At 34.8% G+C, this 14,758-nt stretch overlaps 1 protein-coding gene across 1 annotated transcript in view; it reads left to right on the top strand.

Annotated features, from left to right (window-relative positions):
- The first annotated feature begins 695 nt into the window (after positions 1-695).
- Positions 696-14,758, top strand: part of LOC150106877 (E3 ubiquitin-protein ligase RNF19B-like) — a 328,715-nt gene continuing 314,652 nt past the window's right edge. Inside the window, exon 1 of the mRNA XM_090392786.1 lies at positions 696-1,008. The gene's annotated coding sequence lies outside the window, so the exon portion shown is untranslated. The remainder of the gene's footprint in view (positions 1,009-14,758) is intronic.

Below are 14,758 nucleotides of genomic sequence, written 5' to 3'. Positions count from 1 at the left end.
GATAGAATTAGTACGCATTTGTCTACAGTGTGTATGCAAGCAGTGTTGTCATCAAAGTTTAGAATCCATAACCTTTAATAAGAAAAAGAAGGAAATATTTGTTATCATAATAACAGAATACTAAGAGTGAAAATATTTTCGCTTAACGAGTATTTTTATTTTCTGGCCCTGTTTTATTTTCCACGTAATCCGCTAAATGAATGCTCAATGAGGCTATGAAGGATACCCAAATTGAAGCAAAATAACTCTTTCTTTATTTATTTTTTCTGGTCCTTAAAATGGAGCGGCAATTACTCTGGAAATTAAGTGAAGGCGTAGTTAGTAAGGGCTTGAGGAGTAATCTTTTTTCTTTTTTTTTCTTTCCCGAGAGTGTTGGTTTGATTGTCGGAGTCACTTTTGAATGTTCTGTCAATAAATGAGTTCAAAGCGAAGTATGACAAGTATTCTGCGAATAATGGTCCGTTTCTTGGTGAAATGTTGGCTTTTTGGGATGAGTCTATGAACTTCATGAAGGTGGCCATGTAATAATAATAATAATAATAATAAAATGCTATAAAGACCATAAAGTGAAATAAAGTTATCTACATTTTTTTTTTTTTTTTGGAACTAGTAGAATATAGTAATCGATTCGATAGGAATTCGCCCAAATGTGGCTGCACTTTTATGAGTGCGAGAGTTTTTTGAAAAGAAGCCAAACATCATCGAATGCAATTCCTGTTGTGGTTACGGGGCTGGTATTAACGTGTTGTGGTTTGAGGGATGTTTGAGAAAGAAGGCGGTGCATGCTTAGTTTTAGTCCAGGTTCATATCTGAAGCGATAATTAGGACATTATATAAAACAAACCTACAGTGCTCGTCAAGAGCATTACTCTTGATTTAAATGTTTAAGTACAGTCAGTATGCTAAATAAGCATATAAGATGATTTGTAAAATTTTTATGCATAACGGAAACTGTTTTGTTTCGCTTAAGATAATTAATCTTATTTTCGTGGATAAATTGTTAAATTGGTAAGTTTAATTTTAATTGTTTGATTCTTTATATTGTTTATTGAAATAGTAAGCATAATGTTGGAGGTTTAATGGATTTTTTACAACACTAAGAAAGGATTAAAAAGAATTTAATACTTCCTAAATTCTTTTTAATCCTTTCTTAGTGTTGTAAAAAATCCATTAAACCTCCAACATTATGTCTTCACAGCACTTAAGCCTCTATACACGAAATAGTAAGCTGTTAGTATATGACGTAACTTGCAAGGATAAGGGATTCCCGAAAAACAAAATGCTGTGCTATTTTTGTAATTTAACGATTATTCGATAAAATTGAATTTAATATGAATAAAAAAAGAAAATGAAGTGTCTGCAATCCGTTTTTTTTTCAGTAGCAGCAAGGTGCCACTGGACTGATTACTAAGATGGTCAATCTGTATTCCTAAGATTTAAAATGAGTGATTAAGGCTGGTTACTTCAGGTCATTTAGGCCTTCTGTAGTACTTATCGATATAAGCAGTAAACTGGAGAGAGATTGGGGAGCGGGAGATTATTATTACTATTACGGGTGACTCCAGGGAGTCCTTAGACTCATCAGGGAGGCCCTAAACATCATGTCCACACAACTATACGACATTCTCACAGTATCTATCATACCTTGCCTTAAACTCACTCACCGTCATAGCACCCACAACAGACTCTGGCAGCTTATTCCACTCATTTACCACTCTAAAAGTAAAGAACCCAGCTCTAACACCCCTGCTAACCACACTCTTGCCCAGCTTCCATAGGTGTCTCCTAGTTCTCCCACCACCACCAGTCGTGATCTCAAAAAATCCTCTGAATTAATCCTATCGAAACCCTTTAGCAATTTGAATGTCTCAATCTTATCTCCCCTTTTCTGCCTATCAACTAATTTCTGCAACCCACAAATCTTCAACCTGTTCTCATATGGTTCATTCCATAGACCCGCTATCATCTTAGTCACTCGCCTCTGGATCCTCTCCACCTCCTCCCCATCAAGAAGGAACCTAGGTGACCAAATCTGGGCACAGTACTCGAGATGAGGTCTTATCAAGGCTCGGTACACAGGTAATAACTTGCTTGTCTCTGCTCGTCAAGGTATTTTTCAACAACCAAGTGAGCTGATGAGCTGATTTAGCTAATTTTGCAATGTGCCCCCTAAACTTCATCTCCCTATCCACCAACACTCTCAAGTCCCTGGCCTCGTCAATCTCCTGGAGTACGGTTCCACCAATGTGGTATACTGCTGCTAATCTTTTCACCTCAAAATGCATAACCTTACATTTTGTCACATTAAATTGACATCGATTCTCCTTAGCCCAGAACTCCAATCTAAACTATATTTTCAGTCTTTGACTTCTGAACTGAATGGTACTGATATACACATATTTAGGGTGCGAAGTATAACTGTCAAGTGGCATTTACTTATAGCTTTTATTATTAAGGAATAAGTAGGAAGAAGCAGATGTTTTATTTATCGCTCTTCTGAAATAATTGTTGAATATGTACTTAACTGGAGTTTATAAGATGTTACATAGATGTAAGGAAATAACAGTATAAACACATTGATGGCATGCCAAATAGAAAGTGAGAGAAATGAAATCCACTTTATGAAGATTGAAGCTGGTGATAACTGACTGAATTATTTTCTTTAATATGGAACTAACTATACACTAGTTGAACAGATTTCTATAGAAAGTAATGTGTGCAAAAGAGATCTTGATTTCATTATTATTATTATTATTATTAAAGAATTAGTGAAATATTGGTTAATTTCCAAGTTTGGTTAGATACTAATGAAATAGAGAAAATACAAAAAAAAAAAAAAAAATGTAACATAGAACTCATCATGGAGCACTAGTACAGTTGTTAGACAGGTATATAGAGGAGTAGTGTCAGGTCTGTGAAATGTCCAATGTGGAGAGATTGAGGGAATGCAACTTACAGCCTTGTGAATAGAAGAAGAGGGGATATGATTGAGGCATAAGTTGGTGAGGACTCGTTACCAGCTTAATGTGAAGAAGATATTTCATAGAGTAGAAGGAGGCAAGGATAGAACTAGAGGTCATCCATGCAAACTGTATAAGGAGTGTGTGAATAAGGGAGTGAGAAGCAGGTTCTTTGCATGGTGAGTGAAATGCATTACCTGAAAATGTGGTGAGCGTGGAAAGTGTGAATGGGTTCAGTGCATGGCTTGATTATTTTTTGGTATGAGAGAGTGTAGACGTCCCACGATGAGTCCTTTGACTCCATGGAAGTCAGATGATAATAGCAATATTCTCAGAACATGATGCCATTCATTCTGGGATACCCTTTCAAAAATTGCCACCGGGACCAAACTTTTTTTTGGTATCTAGTTTGAACAACATTCATCAGATTTCTTTGTCAGAAAATTAAAGGAGAGATCGTTGCATGTTTGGAATGGTAGGATTTTATTATTATTACTCTTATTTTTAATGTGAAACCCACCCATTAATGACTATAGTATTTTAGCAATTGAGCTAATGGTTAGGCAAAACAAAAACCATGCTCTTGTGTTTTTTTAAACCATTTTAAGCCTTCAGTAAGCAAGGTAGTAGTCTTGCATTAAGGGGTGTGATATTTACCAAGATCATCACATCTGCATCGATTGGAGGTGGGGGGGGGGGAGTAAGAGGCCAAGAGATTTTTCTCTCTGTGGTTAAGAAGGCAAAAGAAAATATGGGTATAGAAGAGGGATTGTCAAAAATTTATGATTTTGACAAGAACCCAGAAAGCATGACTTTTTGTGCAAATGTGAAGCAAGCTCTTTGGCTTTTGTATTTTCAAAACCAGTTTCGGATGTGTTAATAATGTGCAAAGCTTGCATAAGATATCAGAATTTAAAGTAGAATGGAAATGAATGTTTCTGTACCAATAAGAACTATTTCAGAGATGTGTTCAGTGCAAATGTTTTGATCAGAAGACTGAAAACAACAAATAATCCAACAAAAGAAATGGAGCATAGAAATTGTGATCATTCCACTTAGCATTCTTATAATACTGACAACATTGGCTGTGTTAGTGTTACTCGTGAGAAGAAATTAGCGCCAGATTGTGGCCTGAATTTCCCTCGATAAAATATATCTGCAGTGTGCTCAGAGGTGTCACCAGTGATCTAGTGTGTTTGGAGAGTAGTTAAGGTTATTCTGCCAGGCATGTGAACAGTTCATGAGATAACTGAAGTCAGCAAATTCCTTAGTATCTCTTCCTGTTCGATCAGTGCATTGGAAAATAAAAGCCAGTTGGAGTTGTGAACATTAAATTATCAAATGAAGATGACTTCAATGTTTGGAAAATTGGATTGGAGAAAACCTTTTTTGATTTTTTGTTAAATGTTAAATTTGAAAAGTTTTCTTGAACTACCTCACTGGCCATGATGCATTTAGATGTCAAATCAACCTATGGATGTGAATTGTCTTGTTTAATTTAAATACCATTAAAATAACATGGATAAGAAGTATATGATGTTTAATATGTTTCATCTGCCATGGCCAGTAGTTAAATCATCTTTTAACAATTTAGTTTTAACCAAATTAAAAATTTCCCTCTTAGAAGAAGAAAGAGGGAAATTTTTAGCCAAACTCTCTGACATGGTATATCAGATTAGCAGAAATGCCCTTTTACTTTGTAATTTGGGAAAGCTGACATGAGTATTGCTTGAAGAAAGTGAAAATTGAATTCTGTTAGGAAAAAAGTAGGTGCAGCTTTGCAGATTAGAGATGGAAATGAACATTGTTTAGTTTGGAACTAAGATGAAATATATTTGTGCCGTGAATCTGGAAATCAGTGGGATGTTTGCATTTTTTTCACATATAATCAACTTCTGTTTGGCTTGACACCTCGTGGTTGTTGTTTAATTTGACTGAAATTGAGATGGGTGTGGAACATACAGTAGTTGATTCTTTTGTAAGCCATATACAGGGAGACTTAGCTTCTAGGAATTGTTACCTTGATAGGTCCCCCATTGTAATCGCTACCCAATATGCTCTCAAGGCACACCTTTTAAAAAAGTTTCTCAGGGCTATTCTATTGTTGACCTTGTAAGCCTCCTAGCATTATTATTAGGTTCAGTCTAGTATGCTAACCATCACCTAGTTTGTGAAATTTATAGTTGTACCCTTGAAAATAAACATCAGTTATTTCCAGATGTCTGATGTAAATCTCGAAACATCATTCACATTGCATGAGGGATAAAATTTTTTAATAATTACTATTATTATTATTACATGACACCTCCAGGGAGTTCTAAGATTCATCGAGGGAGGTGTCTACAATGAACTGCAACTATACAACGCCATCTACTGCCCACCATCACCACTAGTACTTTCACAGACACTCGCAAACATCCATGCCCATGGTGGGATTCGGCTTTTGGCTGGAGAGTGGATATGCTAACCACTTGGCCAACCAGGCAAGTATCATCAAGACAGATTCAGCTATCACCTCATAGTGAATGAGTGTAAGGAGAAGTATGATAGGTATTGTGTTTATAAAGGTTAGCGATGAGTCTTCTTATTCCATGGAGATATCTATATAATATTAAATTATTATCCGCTTTGTAATTTGGTAAGCTGTAGCACTATCCACTTTGCCAACCAGGCTGGTAATGAGAAATGAATGTTTTCTTATCTATAAGAATTATTTCAATGATGCATTTGGCACAAATGTTTGGATCAGAAGGCTGAAAAAAATAATTTAACCAAGGAAATTAAGGCATAGTAATCATATTATTCCACTTGGCATTTTTAGTACCAAACATGCATATGAGAGTGATTATGTGAATGTTCATTAGGTGAGAAAATCTACTGAACAATCATATCCAGGACAAACATTGAAGGTTAACATAAAAGGGTTATTAGTAAGGAAGGAGATTAGTTCTTGGAGAGTATTCTCCTCATTTGTATCCTTAGTCTTTCTTGAAAATCTCTCTTCATATTTTTGATTGCCTTTTAACAGTACTTCAGCATCACTTCTCAGATCAAGCTGGATATTTCATCTTGATTTGTGGAGGAAGAGTTTGAGTTACTCTTTGAATAATTAGAGTGCAGAAAATCAAGCTTCTGAAGTAACAATATATAAATGAACAAATCAATATGAAAGTGAACAAAAAAAAAAGTTGCTTTTCTTTCTTTACCACAATTAAATGGGAGAAAAAAAAATAGAAGAAAAAACTAAATTCAAAACTAAATGTTTACCCCAACTCTCATACTGTAGTGTGAGAGATAAGGGTAGACAGGGAGTCATACACAGTATAGGGAGAGTGAATGTGTTTGTGAATAATCATCATAGAAATGGAATGGATTGGGATGAGACAGAGGCAGTCTATGGGATAAGCGGGCAGTAATAAAGGTGATTGGGAAAGGTCAGGGACAGTGGGAAAATCAATGAATGGATGGTTTGAGTAGGACTGTTATAGAGCTAAAAGTGAGGTACCGTGTTTACTTACAAATGCCAGGACCATCAGAAATAAGGGAGATGAAATTGTTTCACTGATTACATTAATTTTCCCAAAATTGTTTGAATAAGTGAAACATGGTTGAATGAGAATGATAGGATGAGAATATGGGAATAGAAATGGAAGGGTACAAGTTTTTTGTGAGAATTGAAAGGACAAGGGAGGGCTGGGGGGATGCAACTGATGATAGCAGGGGAATTAAATTGTCCACATAAGATAGACATGAAAGCAGGATAGAGTTGCAGTGGTTTTGAGGCAGTGTCGTGTGAAATGGAGATTAATAGGAAAATATATTTTGTTCAATGTTGCTATGGGCCAAGGAATTTGGTGGGTGGTGATGAAGAAATGTATATGCAACTTGGGTTAGTGAACAAGGGAATGGCGATTATTATGGGTGATTTTAATTATGTTTAATTATGACAGCATAGATTGGAATAAAGAGAGAGCATTTGGTAATAAGGAAAATGAATTTCTTTACTTCTTGAGAGACAGCTATCTCAGTCAGTATGCAAAGGAGAGTAGAAAATCAAGAGTTTTACATTTGATAATTTCATCAGAGGATGTGATTCTGAGTGGGATTTCTCATATTCCTCCAGTGGGTGATTGATCATGAGGTGATCACCTGGGTTGTAGCTAGCCATATGACGACTCTGTGAGGAAATGATACATGTGGAAGTACAAGGTTGGTTGATTATGACATGCTTAGGAGACAGATCAGAGCTGTAGTATGTAATAAGAAGTTAAGGCACTTTGGAAGCAGCACAAGATGAATAATGGTAATTATTAATTGCATGAAGCATATAAAGAGCAGGCCAGGAGAGTGACTCATTTGGTAAGGACAGGAAAAGTGCAGTACTAGCAGAAATTAGATCAGACCAAGAAAAATCCCAGGGAGCTTTTTGTTATTTGTAAAGTAGAAGAATGATTATCACCAGATGATGAATGTTGAAAGTTTTTTCACTTAGTTATATAATTCGCCCACCGATTAGAGGTCCCTTGACACTTCTGCGCATGTCAGAAAAAGGAGAATCCATTCCGATAATAGGATAATCAATCTGTATTCTGGGATGTGTTTGTTTATTATTACAGGTCGGAAAATTTAGCTTTTCTTTTACGAACATTGTAGTTTATAAAGTAACTATTTTGCTTGTATAACAGTTGGAAAAATGTACGTAGAGTATTAACAAAATTAAAAAAGGTATAGCATAAAACAAAAATTTAACTAAGTTTATTTTTAAGAAAGTTTTCTATAAAATAAAAATAATTATAATGAAAAACAAATTTTTTCAAATGAACTTAGATATTCTAAACTTACAGTTGAGAGAACTGAGACACTTTAATGTCCTAAACCGATTAATTATTTATGACTTGTTGCGACTCTTTTAACAAACCCATGCAAAAAAAAAAGGTTGGAAAAAAATACCATTATCAAATTCTTTTAATCTTCATAGTAATCTGAATCGGTGTCCGAATCGCCATCACTTTCGCTTAAACTGATCACCAAAGGTTCGCATAATTCTTCGATAATTCCGTCTCTGTCCCGATACATATTTTCCAATGAGGTGACATGAAAGATATTTTCCCCAGTTTTGAACTGTAATACTTTCAGTCGCCTCTTCTGAAAGCTTAAAAAGTTTCGATATGTCAATATCTCCAGTTACGTTGCAATGGCGAATGAAACTTTTCACTTCTGCCCAAACATACTCAATAGCATTAATATCGCAATGATATGGTGGTAGTCTCAAAGCTAGAAATCCATGCTCTTTGAGCATCGTATCGAATTTAAATAGTTTAGTTGTGGGCGTGTCTCTTTTGACCAAATTAAGCAATTCAATTTTTCTCATATCTGGGAAATGAGAAATGTTATTTGCAGAGAGCCAATCCATAAGAACTTGCTTCTTATTAGACCAATTTGGAACTTTGTTTAATCGAATAGCATTATTATCAATTATAACAACAGCATTTTTAATAAGGTTTGGAATCAATTTTTCTTCGGCCCACTTTTTGAAAATCGTAGAATTCATTTGCCTATGGTAATTGGCTTTGTATAGTAAGTTTGAATTCGGTAAAAAAAAAACCAATTTCTCCACCCGCACACAAAATTATTATGCGCCGCGAGGCATTTCCGGTTTGTAGCACTCCACATTCTTCTTTAGACTGCCAACATTTTCCATAAGTTAAATTACTATCAATCCAAGTTTCATCTAGATACATAATCGGTCTTTTCTCCTCTCTGAAACGTCTTATTGCTCTCAAATACTGTGTTCTAGATAAAACAATGTCACTTCGCTCCATGATAAGTTTATTTTTATTCTGGGACTTTTTAAAACAAAATCCGATTTCATGAAGTATTTTCCTTAAAGTTTCTCTTTTCCAAGGAAAATTAATTTTTTCTTTAAGCACAGGAATCAATTTCGGAACAGTTGGCACTCTTTTCTCGACCACGTAAAATTTGTGAATAGTTCTTCTTATAACGTCTACATCAAAATCATTCAAAGCTATGGCTTCGATGGTTTTCTTTACTCTGGCGTTTTTTTTTTTCTTTTTAGGAGATTTAAATTTTGGCTCACCTTCACCTTTTGATTCCCTACGAATTCTTTTAACAGTCGACCCCAATACGCCCGCAAACTTTCACGTTTTATGACTTGAGAAAGGGGAACAAGGAGACTATTCTTTTTCACAGAATATCAGCACATTATTCAATATTCTTTTGCAAGAGCTACTGAAACTACAGTCAACAAGTTCTGTTCTCAAACAACAACAGAACTTGTTGACTGTACTGGATCCATCATACAAATTAATAATAAAAAAAGAATGCGGAAAAGCAACAACAAAAATCAAGCTAGTACTAGTACAGCGACAGACAAGAAAGCACATGATTTTTCATGTTGGCGACCTATTCGTACATCCTTCATTTCTTTCTCCCCTTCAGCATGAATCGACTATTCTTGGCAAAATGTCAAGGAGAGATCTACAAACGGTGGGCGAACTATACTAGTTATACTATAGATTAAATATGCCAAGTTATATTCTTGGTTTAACCCCTTATCCAAGTGTAAGCAAACAAAGTTTGCGCATGTAATATGATAGAATGGGAGGGGAGGAAAATAAGGGGACATCCCTGGAAACTATAGTAGGAGCATAACGAGCAGGTGTTTTTCATGGAAAGTGTGCATGCAGATTCATTAACCACCTCACCGGCCGTTATGGATCAAATAAGCATCCTCATAAGCTTCGTATCTATCATATATTTCAATGTAATATCAATGGTATTATAATTTTAATATGCACTTCGCATCCATGATAATTTTGACATCTATAGACGTTTTGACCGGTAGCGTGGTTAAGTAAGTTTAAAGCATGATTTGATGGACTTTGTGTTTAACGCTGTGTACTTCCTGCAATGAGTCTTGACTTCATGGAGGTCTGGTGTTAATAATGATAAAAATATATGAAATATATGGATAAAATTTAAAATGATTTTTTGAAGGAAAAAAATCTACAAGTGGTTATTTTTTTCTCTAAGGAATGATATTTAATAAAATAATTGACATTTATTTTATTGTTTCCTATTCATTTCATTGAGTTATGAAAATTTCATTCCAGTTTGTATAAGAGATGAGTGCCTAAAGATGTCAGTGCAAAAAAAGTTTCACTGTGAGGCCAAAAGGATGCTGAATTCCCTACACTTTAACTACTATATTCATCTCAGTTGGATAAAATACTGAAACAGAAATTGTTCAGATTAAAAATTAAATGTCATTATATAATCATTATATACTAGATCATCAAGGGAGGAATGGGAAAAATGTGTGTGAAAATTCAGCTATGGTATATAAACATGATAAAGATATGAATGCCTTTGAACATGGTTATGTGTGTGGTGAAGGAGTGGAAAAATATGCTTTGGGTTCGGACCTTTTAAGTATGTCTGGGGAGGAGAAAGAGAAAATTCTAGAACAAGAACAAATAGATTGCATATCTAATTATAAGAATAGGCTAGGTTGTAACTTATTATGTCTATACACAAATGCCAGGAGCATTAGAAACAAAGGGGTTGAGTTTGTTGCTTTATTGAATTCGATGTGGCCTAAGATTGTTGGCATTATTGAAACCTGGCTATCAGAATCAGATATGGTAAGTGGGATTGAGTAGAACAGATATACTGTTTTTAGGAATGACAGAAGAGATAGGAGAGGAGTAAGAGTGCTACTAATGATATCAGATGACTTAAGTCCAATTAGAGTAGAGATACAAGAAACAATGATACTCATCCCATGTAGTGATGAGTTTGAGTCTACCTGGTGTGAAGTGGAGGTTAACAGAATGAAATATATGGTGGGATGTTGCTACAGACCTGTTGGCTCAGTTGTAGGGGATGAAGAAATGCATCATCAATTTAGCCTTATGGGTATCAAGCGAATGATCATTATGGGTGACTTTAATTTTCCAAACATTGATTGAGTAGAAGAGAAATCTCATGATAAGAAAGAACAGGAATTTATTGAATTGTTGCAAGACAACTTTCTCAAGTAGCATGTGAGAGAAGGAACTGGAAGTCAAAGAGTGTTGGATTTGTTCATAGTGTCAGAAGGGATCTCTGTCAAGAATTTTACCACCAATTGGTGACAGTGATCATGCTGCTCTTTCTTGGGAAGTATCTACTTGTATTGAAGCTGCGATTAAAACAGGCTACATGCTGAACTACAAAGATGGAAATTATGATCGCCTTAGAAGAATACCATCTTTGGTTCCATGGTATCAGTTACTGAATGGAAAAAATGTGAGCAATGCATGGGGAATCTGAAAAAGTGCTTAAATGAGGTGGTATCTCAATGTATCCCTAGTATTCAAAGAATAAATAGGTTGGGAGTGAAATGGATGTGCAGCCTTATTAAGCAAGAGATCCACAAGAAGAAGAAGATGATGTGGAAAGGATATCGTGAGAATAAGAGTGAGAGGAGTTATGAAAATGTATAAAGCTCAGGCCAGAAAAGTAACGAGTATTGTGAGAAAAGCTAAAAACGGAGTATGAAAAGAAATTGGCCATGCAAGCTAAAGGCAATGCAAAATAATTTTATTGTTATGCCTCAAGCAAAAGAAAGAATGAATATGGAAGAATAACTTTATTGAATGCAGATGGTACATGAGCATCAGAAGCTAAGGAGATTGTTCACTTAATGAGTGTTCACTTTGCTTAGATATATCAACCAGGTGTATGTAGCATGGTGCACAGTGCTACTTTGGATGAAGAGGTAGAGGTTCATGAAAATGAGGTCGAAGAGCTCTTGCATAACCTGGATAAGAATTTGTCAATAAGGGCAGATGGAATATCAGCTGATTGCTAAAGGAATGTTCAGCTCAATTGGCTAGGCCATTCACATATTTGTATAATTTGAGTCTCAGCTCAGGAATGGAAGGAGTGTATGATAGTTCCATTGCACAAGGTTGGTGCAAAAACTGTGTCTAACTACCGACCTATTAGTATCTCTGGTGTGGTAGTGAAGATTTTAGAGAAGTTGGTAAGAACTCGCATATAGAAATGGGTAGACAAGCATTCTATACTCTGCACGGAACAGCATGGGGTTTACTAAAGGAAGGTCATGTTTTAGCAATTTGCTCAAATTTTATAAAAATGTTACGGCCGAGTTGGATAAAGGGAATGGATACACTATAATAATGTTGGATTTTTCTAAGGCATTTGATAGGATATCACACGATAGGCTGTTGCGTAAACTGGAGAATATGGGATTGGAATATAATCTATTGACTTAGATCAGGGGATGGTTGGTGTATTGTTACCTGGGTTATGCTACAAGAAACTGAAGAGGCAAGGGATCTTGGTGTACTGATAGATAAGAATTTAAAGTTCAACGGTCACATGGCTGATGTTGCACATACAACTCAGAGGATAATTGCTATGTTGAAGCAAACCTTGACATGTAAGGATAAGGAAGTAATTTTGCCTCTTTATAAGACTTTGATAAGACCATATCTGGATTACTGTGTGCTGATTTGGTCTCCCGGGTTCCAAGGGGATAAAGAAGCTGTGGAAAATGTGCAAAGAAGAGTTACAAAGATTATATCCGGATTATGGGATTTAGATTATGAGGACAGATTGAGAGTATATGGATTGCAGACTCTTTAACAGGAGAAAGAGGGGTGATATGATAGAGGTCTATAAACTTTTGAATGGATATTATAGCATTTCAAATGATGAAATTTTTAGTTATATGGAAGGAGGGAAGATAACACGGGGCATCCATGGAAGTTAAGGTTGTTCTCGGTCAAGAAAAAGGGGTAAGAGCTAGGGTTTTCTCCCAGAGAGTAGTGAGTGAGTGGAATAATTTGCCCTCATTGGGGTAGTGAGTGCATCTAGTGTGAATGAATTTAAGGGAAGGTATGATAGTGTTGGGTCGATGAGTCCTTGACTCCCTGGAGGTCTCAGATAATATTCTCTTCCTATTTTCAGTCAATAATTTTCCCAAAACGCAAAAGTTTTTTGAATATTTTAGAAACTTTGAAATTAAGTGTTCATAATATAACAGAATAATATATGTTTAAGTTCACCAACTTTGATGTGCATTGGTCTGCTTTAGGAAAACATGCAATACTGATAATGTTATCTTTATAGTAATATTAAAAAATATTATCAGCTGATGATTGATTGCATAATTTCAGTCTGATATTGCTATCTTGGTTCGAAATAATTTTGTGTAAATCATAGCACTGTTTAGTCATCATCACGCGTATCAAGGATTTAGGCCTAGCATGGCCTGTTCCGGCCTTAGAAGTCATCGTTGAATCGTTTAAGAGGACGTCCTGGTTTTCTTTTTCCTAATGGCTTGTACTTTAAGGCTTGTTTCGGTAATCTTTCTGGTTTAATTCTTTTAATTCTTTCATAATTTCTTCATTTCTTTTGTGATCAAATAGGGTATACTTTGCAGTTTTTCTCATAAACTTCATTTCTGCTGTTGTTAATCTTTGTCTTTTTGTTTTATTGTCCAGATTTCGCTCTCATACATTAAGACTGGTAGGGCTAATGTATTGTATACTTTTAGTGTGGTTTGTTTTTGAACTAGGTTTGGTTTAAATATAGAGTTAATTACACCTGTTATTTTTAAATATTTTGCAATTTTTACGTTTATATCTTTTTCATTTTCATATGTGATCGTACATCCTAGGTAGTTAAATGAATTCACCTGTTCTAAGGTCTTGTTATCTATTACTATTTTAGTTCTTGCTGGATCTTGTCCTTTAAAGGCCATAGTTTTTGATTTTTCTGTTGATATTATCATACCATAATCTTTGGATAGCTCATTTAGATCTAAAATAGCTTTCTGTAGTTTATCTTCAGAATTTGTAATTATTATTTGGTCGTCGGCAAAGAGAAGAGTGTTTAAGTTTACCGTAGGAGAAAGTTTAATTCCTTGATGTAAATTTTTATTCCATTTTATTATTATTTCATTTAAGTAGGTATTAAAAAGAGTTGCTGAGAGGGGACATCCCTGTCGGACCCCTTGGTTTATCTCTCTGGTATATGATAACTCGTGATTTAATCTTATTTGTATTTGATTATTTTCATATATACTTGTGATAGCTTTTAGGATATTATTTGGTATTTGTCTTTCTTTTAATATGTTAAATAATGTTTCTTTTAACTTTGTCAAATGCTTTTTCAAAGTCAATAAATGCAATATATGATTCTAAATTGTATTCTCTTCTTTTCTCTATTATTAATTTTAGGCAAAAGGCCGGGTCTATACATGATCGTCCTCTTCTAAATCCATTCTGTACTTCTAAAATAAAGTTTTTGGAATATTTCATTAGTTTGCTATTTAGGATTCTGCTATATATTTTGTAACAGGAATTTAGTATACTGATACCTCTATAGTTTTTAGGGTCATCTCTATTACCTTTTTTAAAGATAGGAATCACAATTGCTTTTTTGGGGGGGATACCAGTTGAATAAATTTTATTTTAAAATAATAAGAGTCTTTCTTTGAGGACTGTTTAGTTCCCCTCTAATAAATGATTCAATCTTATATTGATGGAATTATAAAATATAATTCTTACATTGTTTCAAGGTAGGTCAGTATGCATGAAATAGATAATGGAAATTATGAAGATGAAGAAATGACTATTAAAAAATTGCATAATTTTTAATTCTGGAATGTATTTATTTTGTTATGGTTCCAATTTCTTTAGCTATACTTGTTCTCAAATATTGTTTATATATGTATATGAATCCTATAAGTTAAGTGGTCTTTC

The sequence above is a fragment of the Typopeltis vanoorti genome, chromosome 5, assembly GCF_054136105.1.
Source record: "Typopeltis vanoorti isolate ZY-2024b chromosome 5, IOZ_Tvanoo_1.0, whole genome shotgun sequence".
Classification (NCBI taxonomy): Eukaryota; Metazoa; Arthropoda; class Arachnida; order Uropygi; family Thelyphonidae; genus Typopeltis; species Typopeltis vanoorti.
Note: the sequence above shows the minus strand (reverse complement) of the source record. Positions and strands in the feature narration are given on the sequence as shown.